The sequence below is a fragment of the Cervus elaphus genome, chromosome 8 (genome assembly GCF_910594005.1).
Source record: "Cervus elaphus chromosome 8, mCerEla1.1, whole genome shotgun sequence".
NCBI lineage: Eukaryota > Metazoa > Chordata > Mammalia > Artiodactyla > Cervidae > Cervus > Cervus elaphus.
This window is the reverse complement of record NC_057822.1, coordinates 50,704,283-50,717,009: the sequence shown is the minus strand read 5'-3', so window position 1 is coordinate 50,717,009 and position 12,727 is coordinate 50,704,283. Positions and strand designations below refer to the sequence as shown.

The following is a 12,727-nucleotide window of genomic DNA, read 5'->3' as shown; positions in this document are numbered from 1 at the left end:
TAGCCTTATAGGCTCCTGTGTCCATGGGGATTCTCTAGGCAAGAATACTGGAGTGGCTTGCCATGCCCTCCTCCAGGAGATCTTCCCAACCCAGGGATCAAACCCACGTCTTTTATGTCTCCTGCATTAACAGACGGTTCTTCACCACTAGTCCCACTTGGGTAGCCACATTCAAGAGCATAAACCTTTCAAAAGTTCCCATCTACATCTTTCCAGCTGAATTTGTTTTTCTGATTTATTTTTATCAAATCGTGTCCTTCAATACAGAAACAGATACTGCATTTATCCATATTTATTTAGGTCTTTCCTCAGTCCTACTGCCAACCCACGTGTGTCTTATTCTTAGTTCAATGAGCTGGCGCTGGTTTTTCACCTCAGGATGTTTACTTTAGCTAATTTAGCTACTGATCTTCTAATGTCTGGTGTTTGACAATAAAGGCTCAGTTGGAGTTTCCAACCAACAGCAGTTTGCATTTAGTTTCTCAATCTCTGTTTTACAGTCTTAGTACCTTCTCTTCTATTGCATGAAGACAATTGCTCCTAGGGATACCTGAACCTGAAATGAACTGAAAATATTTTACAGCTTTTCAACTTGCCAGCAGTAGAAGAAAAATTCCTACTAGTCCCAGCGCTCTGAACAGCTGTTGCTATAAGGTGATGTTGCTAAAGAATTCAAAAATAGGACAAGGCAAATAACCATCCCTGAGAGGCTTCCACTGTGTTTTGGAGACTTCCAGCTGCAAACTTAATTGTAATTTAAACAGAGCATACAGAAACAGCTTTCCTGCATCTATGCACAATACTTTTATTGAAATGGATAATTTAATCAATAAGTCATAATAGTCTCTAGTGTGGGGCTATGTGAAAATATGGGAGCAGAGAAGTTTGATCTTTGTTGTCTATTATTTCCATCTTCTTATGTTGCATTCCTCTAGGATTTAGGTAGTATATCCCCCATTCTCAAGTCTTTAAACATATGCAATCTATTTTCTGTTCTCTGTGTTAGAGCCCTACTTCTAAAGACCACCAGGAAAGCCTTGGGTTTATTCTTGTTTGCATATGGAGAAATGTGAGGTGTCTGGGTAAGAAGATGCATTAGAGTGCTCCAGAGAAACAGAACCAAAAGACTACATATACACAAGTGCGTGTGTGCATGCTAAGTCGCTTCAGTCGCGTCTGACTCTGTGCGACCCTATGGACTGTAGTTTGCCGGGTTCCTCTGTCTATGGGGATTTTCCAGGCAAGAATACTGGCGTGGGTAGCCACACTCTCTTCCACGGGATCTTCCTAACCTAGTATCGATCACACATCTCTTTTGTCTCCTGCATTGGCAGGTGGATTCTTTACCACAAGTGCCAGTGCCACCTGGGAAGGCCATATATAAAGGTATCCCTTGGCTTTTGAACATTTGTTTTACGTCACTTTGTTTTATGAAAGACCTACGTTAGTACCTGTTTTAACGAACCAAAAGAAATCCAAAGAGAATTTTCACTTTTAGGAAAACAATCACTTCTTTGTTTTAGGCCATTTCAACTTACACAAGTTTTCATAGGGACACTCTACTTTCAGAGAGACAATGAGAGAGAGGGAGAGAAAAAGGGAGATATTTATTTTAGGAACTGGATCATGCAATTTTTGAGGCCAAGACATCCTGCAATCTTCCATCTGTAAGCTAGAGAATCAGAGAGTCAGTGGTGTAAGTCCAAGTGCAAGCATCTGAGAAGCTGGGAGCCTTGATGACTGAGCACCAGAGAAGATGTCCTAGCTCAAGGAAAAAGAGAACAAATGCATTCTTCCTCTGCTTTTTTGTTCTCTTCAGGGCCCTCAAAAGATTGGATAATGCTCTCTCACATCGGGAAGGGTCATCTGCTTTATTCAGTACACCAATTCAAATGCCAGGCTCTTCCAGAAACAGCCACACAGACACATCCAAAAATAATGTTTCACCAGCTAGCAGGGCATCCCCTAGCCTAGTCAAGCTGACATGTAAAATTAATACCATCATGCTGGGTATTAAAAAGAAGCCAATTATACAATTTAGGCTTTGGCTGAGTTGCTTGGAGACAGTTTAAGGAAGCAGGACATTTCACTGGATTGTATACTATCAGGAGTTGAAAGCAATTCTATGATAGGATATCTGAAAACATCTTATCTCTGGCAAAGATAGACTAGAGTGAGGCTAACCCTGTATATTTAAGAAAGAACAGCATGTATATTATCTACGGTGAAACAGATCACCAGCCCAGGTGGGATGCATGAGACAAGTGCTCGGGCCTGGTGCACTGGGAAGACCCAGAGGAATCGGGTGGAGAGGGAGGTGGGAGAGGGGATCGGGAGGGGGAATACGTGTAACTCTATGGCTGATTCACATCAATGTATGACAAAACCCACTGAAATGTTGTGAAGTAATTAACCTCCAACTAATTAAAAAAAAAAAAAAAAAAAAAGAAAGAGCAGTTGCTCACATTAACTAGGGAAGGGTTATATCTGTGAAGTTCTGGGTTGGGCAGTGCTCTGTCTATGATCAGCAATGCTTAAGGAACAGCTTTTTTGTCTTTAAAATCACAGAATGGTCATATCTTATTTTGAGGTTCTGTGAAAAAGTTTATTTTTAGCAGGAGACCTAAAGACCTAGCTGTGAGTGTCAGGCCAACCTGGAGTAACACTAAGGCCTGGTTGAGAGTATCAGGTCACATCCTGCATGACAGGAGTTGTTCTTTCTCACTTGTTTCTCTTAAAGAATGTTAATAGACTATTCCATTGTAAAGTATAAAATGTAAAAAGAAAATCTTAAGAAAATTTAAGATTTCCTCATAAAAGGATATATTAATGGGTTCATTCATCCATTTGTTTTTTGGAAATTAAGGCTACATTTATTCAATTTCCTTGCAATCATATGATCTAAAGCATATGTGGTGGTTATTGTCCAGGATGTGATTTATTTCAGGGCCTTCTATAATAAAAATTCAGTTCAGAAATACATATTTGGTGCAAATTTGAGAAAATTTATTTCTGGCCTGAGCTCATACTCATGATGAATACATCTTTACCTCGTCAACCCTGGATCACACTCAGTCACTGTTTCAGTGGCAGGGCATAACCAGTTTTAGCAGCTGCTCTGAATTTCCCTTGTTTTTATGTAGCCTAGTCAAGTAATTAAATGAAATTACTTCTTGAAGCCATGAAACTAAAAGATGCTTGCTTCTTGGAATTTAAAGCTATAATGAACCTAGACTGCATACTAAGAAGCAGAGATATCAGTTTGCCAACAAGGTCTGTATAGTCAAAGCTATGGTTTTTCCAGTAGCCATGTATGAATGTGAGAGTTGAACCATAAAGAAAGCTGAGCACTGAATTGATGGTTTCAGACTGTGGTGTTGGAGAAGACTCTTGAGAGTTCCTTGGACTTTAAGGAGATCAAACCAGTCAATCCTAAAGGAAATCAACCCTGAATATTCATTGGAAAGACTGATGCTGAAGCTAAAGCTCCAATACTTTGGCCACTTGATGTGAAGAGCCGACTCATTGGAAAAGACTCTGATGCTGGGAAAGATTGAAGACAGGATGAGAAGGGGACAGCAGAGGATGGGATGGTTGGGTGGCATCCTCGACTCGATGAACATAAGTCTGAGCACACTCTGAGAGATTGTGAAGGACAGACAAGCCTGGTGTGCTGCAGTCCATGGGGTCACAAACAATCAGACACAACTGAGTGACTGAACAACAAGCCAAATAAAGGAACTGTGTGCTGTGGTGGGCTCCTTGGTTTCTTCAGGCTGAGCTCCAAATACCGAGTGTGATACATTGGCCACCTTCAATGGAAGCTGATTCCCCTGCATATTTTCCACCTCCACATCCTAATTCATGAACTGTGTGTGCAATAATTCTTGATCCAGATCCTGCTGATTCCAAATAATGGCTCTTCCATTTATATTGGTTTTACTTGGGTTGAAATCCAAGTTCTTCTCAACTGCCAAGTACTGGGGGGCAAAATCTCCATTCACTTCCACCAAATCCATGTCCTAAAGACTCAGTCTTCTTTTCTTTAGCGCCCCACTGGAGGCAGGGACAAGACCAATATCTATAACAGAGAAATCACGTCTAGATACAAAATAGCCCACAGTTCTTGCTAGCATGAAGTTATTCTTTTTGACAGCATCTTCACTATCTATGAAAACATCAAATATTTCTGATACATTCCTTACAGTGATGGTCCCTTCTTCCTTAAAACTGGAGGAAGTTTATTTAACCACACCAGGCTCATTGGTATTAAGCCTGCTCATTACTTGGTATTACTCATTACTTGCTCCTGTCCTTGTCTTTACCTAAACTGATATCATCTCATTATTAAAGTAGCCAGCATCATCAGCAGCTTTTCATCTCTGCTGTGACTACAGGGTGTTTGTTAAATTCTTCTCTACTTATTTTATGTTTTGCAGCAAGATTCTCTGCAGCAATTCCTATGGGGACTTGGACACGCTGCCCTGTTAATGCTGCTCACAAAGAATCTTCCAGCTTGAGCTCTGATCCCAACTTGGTTCTAATACATACATTTCTGACACAGTAGGGAGCCATGCTTTTGGCCCGTCCACACAAGACAACTTCAGCTATTTTTACACACGTTTCCTGACATCCATACACAATGGAGTGGAAACCAGAGCCACAGAGCCTATTAGCAGTGAGAGCTGAGGTCTCTTTGGGGACATCTACATCAAACTGACATGTCTTGCCAAGTATGCAGCATCTGAAAAACTATTTGCTAGGCTATTTTAAAGGATACAGCTCAAGAACAGACAAAGAGAAGAAAGCTCAGGGCAAGGTCAGGGAGGCGGGTATGGGAGCTTCCATCCCCTCTGGGCACATACCTGTCCCAGTACTTTCATCTGTTCACCAACCTGAAGCTAGTCTTCATTTGTGAAAGAAAGTCTTACAAAACAACGGAATTCATTTTTAATAGTAGAATTTTTGTTAATCAAATTCTGGAGAGGATAATATCATTTGATGCAATGGGCAGTTTAGGTAGAAGTTTTAATCTGCTTCTAAAAACTTGGCAAATATAAGGTTAATCTCCCCTATGCTTTTAGTATTTGCACTTGAAATTTTCTTTTTATTTAGTTTCTAAGCTAAAAGAATTCTGAATTAGAGGAAATGAAGATATAGGTTTAAAATATTCTTGGATAAAGCAATTTTCAGTGTCATCACTACATTATGTGTGAAAAGTTCTATGTTTTATGTTGTATTCATAATATTTCTATGCTATATAGTTTTAGAGCCATCTTATATTATTTGAAGGAACAGTTATCTGGTAAGTTAATTGAAAAAGTAGGTTAAATTAGGAACCATAAACAAAAAGTGTACACATATCTTAAAATTTTATTTCAAATTAAAACATATACAGGCACATTATGATGTAAGGACAAAGCCTTCCTTCGAAACTTGGTTTACTGAGATCTGATCGCATCCTAAGGCCTTGTCTGTAACATCTAAGAATGGTTTCAGTAGATGAACTAAGAAGTGCAGCTGGTGTGGGACAAAAGCAGGAGGCACTTACTAGCCAGTTATTCAGTCGGTACATCTTCAAAAGGGGACTGAAACCTTCAACTAACCTCAAAGGTTATTTATATGAAGACATATTAAGAGCGCTTCTATTTGTTCTATAAGTGAAGATAGAGTCCAGTTAGTTAATAACACTTTTATATATTATCTGCAAGGGCTTATAATTATTTGAAAGTATTTTACAGCCTTATGTCATAAATCTTAATGTCTCTCCATGAGATAGGAGGGTTTCTGTGGTTGCTGTCATTTGTTTATATATATCTTCTTTCCTTACCTCAGATACTACTGCAAAGTAGTTTGGTAAATTAAGAATAGAAAGCAGAATTCTCAACATCAGGCCCACTGAAAGTGAGTAAAATATGTTTATAACTAGTCTTTTACTAGTCATCTAATTTATATGTATATAAGGTATATATATGTGTGTGTGTGTGTGTATATATATATATATATATATTTCCCCCACAAACACCGATCATACTTGTTAGCTATGCTGTCAGTCAAAACGGATCTGACTGCTTTCTAATGGCATTTGGCAGAAGCAAATGGAGATTAGAGGATAGAGAGATCAGTTCAGGCCTCCAAGCCAATCTGTGCAGCTTTCAATTTCAACCAATCAGTGACACCTGCATGTGGTAATCATTCTCCTTGGTTACAAGCTCTGGCAGAAACTAGAGACCTGTTTTTCAAGCTAAAGCAAAATGAGCTAAATATAAATGTGAAAATCCTTTTCATTGTAGAATTTTCATCTTCTTTTGTGAAAAATAGGAGGAAAAACAGGGATGTTTTAATCCATATTTCAATTATTTTGTAGTAAGGTCAATTATGTTTAAACACACCAACCATAGATAAGCATGTTGGATATGTTATTTATCTTCTTGGCATCATGATAAAGATTCAAACTGCAGTGCAGTATCCAGCCTGGGACTTTAAACTGCTGTGCTGGGGCACGCTACCCCAGTCTCCTTTTTAGTTACTTGTTAGCACTGTGTGAACCTTTCATCTTATGAAACTTGCCAACCTCAGGAATATTTTATGAGTTACCAGCTTTGCAACTTTTGTAGAATACATTCAAACATCACTTTTACAGGGAGCAGAACTGTAAAATGTTTCTCCAAAGATTTTAAAAAGTACATAAAAAGGAAGCCATGGAAAGAAAACTAGTAGCATTGTCCCATTGTTGCCTGGCAAACTTTGTTTATTCTAAACTGTTTTCTCTAACTTGAAGTCAGGCCTTGACTTAGGGGTCAATAGACCACCCTCCTGAGGTTATCATTCTCAGCTGCATCTCTCTCCAGAAGAGCAAAACCACTATAGGTAATAATTTTTTTTTCCAGTTTTTTTAAATTCAGTGTTTGGCATTCTTGGGTAAAATAAGATATTACTTTATAATTTTGTATTTTTCTTTCCCTTCTTTTCCAACTAATTACCCCTATTTAATCTTTTAACAGGCTTCCCTGGTGACTCAGATGGTAAAGAATCTGCCTGTCAATGCAGGAGATACAGGAGACATGAGTTCGATCACTGGTTAGGGGAAATTCCCTAAAGAAGGGACTGGTTACTCACTCCAGTATGCTTTCCTGGAGAATTCAACAGTCAGAGGAGCCTGGCAGGCAACAGTCCACAGGGTCACAAAGAGCTGGACATGACTGAGCAATACTTTCACTTCACTTTCAATCTTTTAACAGAGTCTCATCTCAGTATGTAATATTTATTTAATAGATGATAAAATACGCCAAATTTTTTTAAAAGAAAGTTCAAAGAGCTTGTAGAAAAGCCACAATATTATTTTTTTTTTCCCAAATGGGCACTGTACTGCGCTGTTATTTTAAACCAAAAATAATGTTTGGAAACTGTGAAGGTTTGGGAAGCTGGTTGTTAAATCTGATGAATAGGATAAGCCTGGTTTTAGATCTTGAATTAAGCTGTTTTGAAAATTTGACCTGTTTTCAGAAAGATTAAAAGTGATTTTGTAAGCAGAATTGGGGGAGCATACGTATACAATTGGCCTTACCTATCAGAGAAAAGAGTAAAACATAATTATAGAACACTAGACTATATAGTACATTCCAGGGTCTCAGAGTCACAGATACTTTTATTTGCTACTTTATATCCATTCTCCTTCTAGATATTATTTGAGGTCAGTTTTAAAGTCTCCGTGGGAATTTTCCCCTGGATTCTTTCAGAAGAGTAGCATGCATAAGTGGAATCAAACAACATATTGAATGGTGAATGTCCAGAGCCTGTCTATTGAATGAATGTCGGAAAATCTGGAAGATTTATAAGACCTAGTTCTTTTTTCTCCTGAACTAGAAATTTAGGAGCTATTGCCATCTTGCTACCATAAAAAGAGTCTGAGGGTAATTGTTCCTACTCACTGGAAACAAAGTTAAGATAATATCAGGAAGAAATCAAGACCTAGAATATTGTTTAAGCTACTACATCAATTAATCAGAGGTCACTCCTGTCTATGGACTTTTCAAAGATCAAGCACTGGCTTCAAAAACCACAGCCCTGCTGATGGCACCATACTTGTAAATTACATGGCCAGAAGAAGCAACACTTTCCACTCCCCCCATTTCAGAGAAATTTAGCTCTCCCAAACTGCCTCCGTTACAGCACAGAAGATTTTATCAGCATGTTGTTTTTAAAGGGAAATACTCATTGTTTCATTTATAAGAAGATGGAAAGAGAGAAAAGAGTAATTGCTGCTCATCTTTCAGATGTAATAACTGGCTAACATGAGGATACAATTCACGGTCATGTATCTCACACACTATAAGATAATGACTCAAACTGGATGAAACCATAGCTTAAAGCAGAAATACAAGCTGAAAGCCCATCCAATCTATCCAGTTTACCTTAAAGTAATTATTAACAATAATAATTCATTTAAAAATGATAAATCTGAAAAGAAAAAAAAACAGCCCAAGGCAGACAAGATGCCAGAATAGCAAGTATAAACCAAGACTGTCCTGTAAAAGAAATCATCAGCAAACAAAAAAGACAACCTACTGAATGGGATAAAATATTTGCCAATGACAAGACCAAAAATGGCTTGATACTCAAAATGTATGAAAAACTCATACAAGTCAGCATCAAAAAAATGCAGTCAACTTGATTAACAAATGGGCAGAAGTCCTAATTGACACTTTTTCAAAGACATACAGATGGCCAACAGGCACATGGAAGATGCTTCACATTGTTATTTATCAAATAAATGAAAGTTAAAACAACAACAAAATATCACCTCACACCTGTCAGAATAGCAATCATCAAAAAGACCACAAATAATACATGTTGGAAAAGATGTGAAGAAAAGGGAACCTTTGTACACTGTTGGGTAGGAATGTAAATTGGTGCAGCCACTGTGGAAAACGGTATGGGTTTCTCAAAACACCAAAAGAACTACCATATAATCTAGCAATTCACTTACCGGTATATATCTGAAAAATACAAAAACACTAATTTGAAAAGGTACATACACCCCAATGTTCACAGCAGCATTATTTACCATCATCAAGATACAGAAACAGATGAATGGATACAGAAGATGTCGTATATATGTATACAATGACATACTACTTAGTCATAAAGAAAGAAATTTGGCCATTTGTAACAACATGAATGGACTCAGAGGGTCCAAATACAGTATGACATCACTTATATACAGATTTTTAAAAAGTGAAACCAACTAGTGAATATAATAAGAAAAAGACTCACAGATACGGAGAACAAAATAGTGATTACCAGTGGGGTGAGGGAAGCTGGGAGGGGAAAGACAGAGACAGTGGATTAAGAGGTAGAAAGTATTATATGTAAAATAAGCTACAAGGATATATTGTACAACATGAAAAATATAGCCAATATTTTATAATAACTATAAATAAGGCATAACTTTTAAAATTGTGAATCACTATGTTTATATCTGCAAATTATGCAATATTATTTACAACTATATTTTAATAAAAAAATAAAATAGGACTGTTATGGGAAATCCAAGACATACAAATGATCTAACTATGAGGGTTAAAAAAGCTCAAGAGTGAAGTATCTAAAGTGACTTGTGTCCTTTGGCTAATATGTAACAAAACATGACTTTATTAATTCAGTTAGTAAACATCCCTCTGTAGACTATCACGGGACACTGTGATACATCTTAAAAAGAAAAGGAAAACCATAATGAAATTCTTACCCTAAAATAACATATTTATCAATGGAGAAAGATATATTTGCAGATGGTTCTGACCTGAACACTGCCAGTAAGGTATAGGCAGAGATAGAATAAGAACTCAGACTGAGTACTGAGCTCTGCAATGGGAAGGTGGGAGAAGTAACCAGAAAAGCATAAAAACAGAATGAAATTTGAGCACATATCAATGCAATAATAGATATTTGGCAAGTAACTAAGAAGAAAAAAAGAGCTTAATCTTGAGTAAAGGGATGAAAGACATGGAATTATGGGGTCTAATATGGTTTAATAACTTTAGATTAATTTTGTTATGAAAACATTACATCTTTCTAAGCCTTATTTTCATCAAAGTAAAGTAACTAAGAATGACACTAGGAGGCATTTTAGGGAATAAATATGTTATATCTTTTCAGAATCCATTCCTTGGTAGATTTTCACTCTAAGATTTCTGAAATCTCAATAAATTTGAAAAGGTTAGTTTTTATAAGTGAATTTAAGAAAATATTTATTTTCAACATAAATAAACCTTGATTTAAATCCTGGGAGTCAAAGATGTTATATTTTATTAAAATTGGAAAAAAAGAAAATAATAGGAAAGCAATTCCCTAAGAATTAAAGAACATTTTATTCCCCTTTTATACAGTACTTCTGTACTGTTTCCACTTTTAATGTTCATCTTTAAAATATGGAAGTAACCTCAGCATGAAAATTTTATACATAGAACCAAAGAATAAACAACCTTCCTTGATTCCCACCTATATGTACACAGAGCCAAGAGAGAACTTTCGTTTAATTAAACCAAATTAAATTTTAAAATAAATTTAGAAAAAATAAAAAATAATAAAATAAATTTAGAAACACTTACCTTCAAAATAACTGAGGTGTGCACTTCTCTCTAAACCCTCGGCTTGCCAAGTCTTTCCCATTAGACAAGCATTTACATTATGTCATTGAAATCCTTCTTAATATAAATTGGCCACATCTCCCCCTTCTTTCCAGGATATGATCATACAGGATTAGAGCTCACCCTACTGAACTCATCTTAACTTGAACATCTACAAGGATTCTATTTCTAAACAAAGCACTGGGATTTAGGAGTCCAACATCTTCTTGTTATTCAACCCATAATATGACTAAATTTTGAAATGCTTTTCTTTAAGCAGAGAAAATGATTAACTGGGTCCTTATGAGTGGATTTAAATCCATCATGTAATTTCTTCATGTTCTAAGCCTTTGCAAATATACCTGGGTATTCAGGTTCGGCTTTATCTTACCTGTATCAGGAAGGAAGACAAGATGTCAAGGAAGAAAAAATAGCAATGAAAACTTTTAAAGGGTCTTAAAGAAAGGAGTAGTATTCAGAAAAAGACAGAAATAAAGTAAAAGGTGCCCAAGAAAAAGTGGTTGATATGGAAGAGTGACCAAAAAAATCCAGTTTATAATTGGATTTGCTGAAGAAGATAAACAGTTTGTGAGATTTTGCTTCCTGGTTCTATCTTCTCAGAAGTGCTAGAAGCAATGGCAGTCAAGTAACAATTACAGACTCAGACCCAGATCATGATTTCAAAGTGGTTTAGTTGCTAAGTTGTATCTGACTCTTGCAACCCCATGGACTGTAGCTTGCCAGACTCCTCTGTCCATGAGATTTTCCAGGCAAGAATACTAGAATGGGTTGCCATTTCCTTCTCCAGGGGATCTTCCCAACTCAGGGATTGAATCTGTGTTTTCTGCTTGGCTGGTATATTTACAACCGAGCCATGTCTGTAAGTATATGGTATATTACAGGCTTTTGGCAAAAAGAATAGTTAACCACATAATTCTTTTTCTCAATTAAGCAAAAATTCAGTGATTATGTTCCCTGTATATCAGGTTTGGCATGTTTTATCTTTCTCAACGTTATCCTTAAATAATTCACAAGCAACCTTTTTTATGCCTCACATATTAAGAGAGTTCATTTACTTTTTCTCTTCTCTATGATTTTGATTGTGTTTCCATTTAGCCTTACCAGTTTTGAACACTTGGTTCATTTCCACCTCTATCTGTTTCCATTCTAATTATTTTCAACAAAACTAACATGCATTTTTTTTCTCAATTTGACTCTTAACATTGTTGAATATCATCTTTGAAAACTGATGGTAACACAGGAAAAACATAAAGCATTGGATTATTTTGGTGGATTGAGTGTTTCAAAGAACAACCACTGCTCCATTATGGAACACAGACAAGACAATGATGAAAGGGCAAATGCCTATGATTTAGAACATGCAAAAGACAATCCTCCAGGATGCCTTTTGTTCAATTTTTCATAGAATGGTCATGCTAATATGCTTCTGCCTTCACAATGGTTTTCCTCATGTTTCCCTTTTATTTTTGTAAATATTCACCTCAGGTTTCAAAGGAGGTAACATATTGATGCCCCAATACATTTAGTTAAAAGGGAAATTTGATTTGCTACATTTTTTTGTGTGTCTGGCAGAATCTTTCTGATATTATGCACATTACACTCCAGATTAAATCTCGTCAAAATGCCACAGACACTTTACTGATTAATATACTAAAATGATTACTTTCCAAAGCATTCTCTATTTACAGAAAGACTATTACAAAAACTCCCAGCAGATATTTGCTTGAAAGACATTTTACTAACTCAATGTGTGTACCTTTTTTCTGAATATTTTATGGAAAAATAAAACATCTGTGATTGACATCTGTATTTTTAGATGGTGTTTCTAGCAGTTTACTTGAATTAGATATATTCAGAAAATTTTAAGGAATATTTTATGGTATAAAGACAAATTGAGTATGCCAATCTGCTCTGGGTTATTTACCTAACTCCTAGTACTAATTATCATATTTTAAAATATTTTGATAATGGAAAAGTACTCCAATTTCCAATAACATTTTAATGGCAAACATTTTGGAAAATCCATTTAAACAGAAAGTACGTCACACTTACTGTTGATGTTTTTCTTCATGCTGATA

At 36.4% G+C, this 12,727-nt stretch overlaps 1 pseudogene; it reads right to left on the bottom strand.

The window, feature by feature from the left end:
- Positions 1–3,771: 3,771 nt before the first annotated feature.
- Positions 3,772–10,671, bottom strand: LOC122698209 (annotated as a pseudogene).
- Between the last annotated feature and the right edge of the window lie 2,056 nt (positions 10,672–12,727).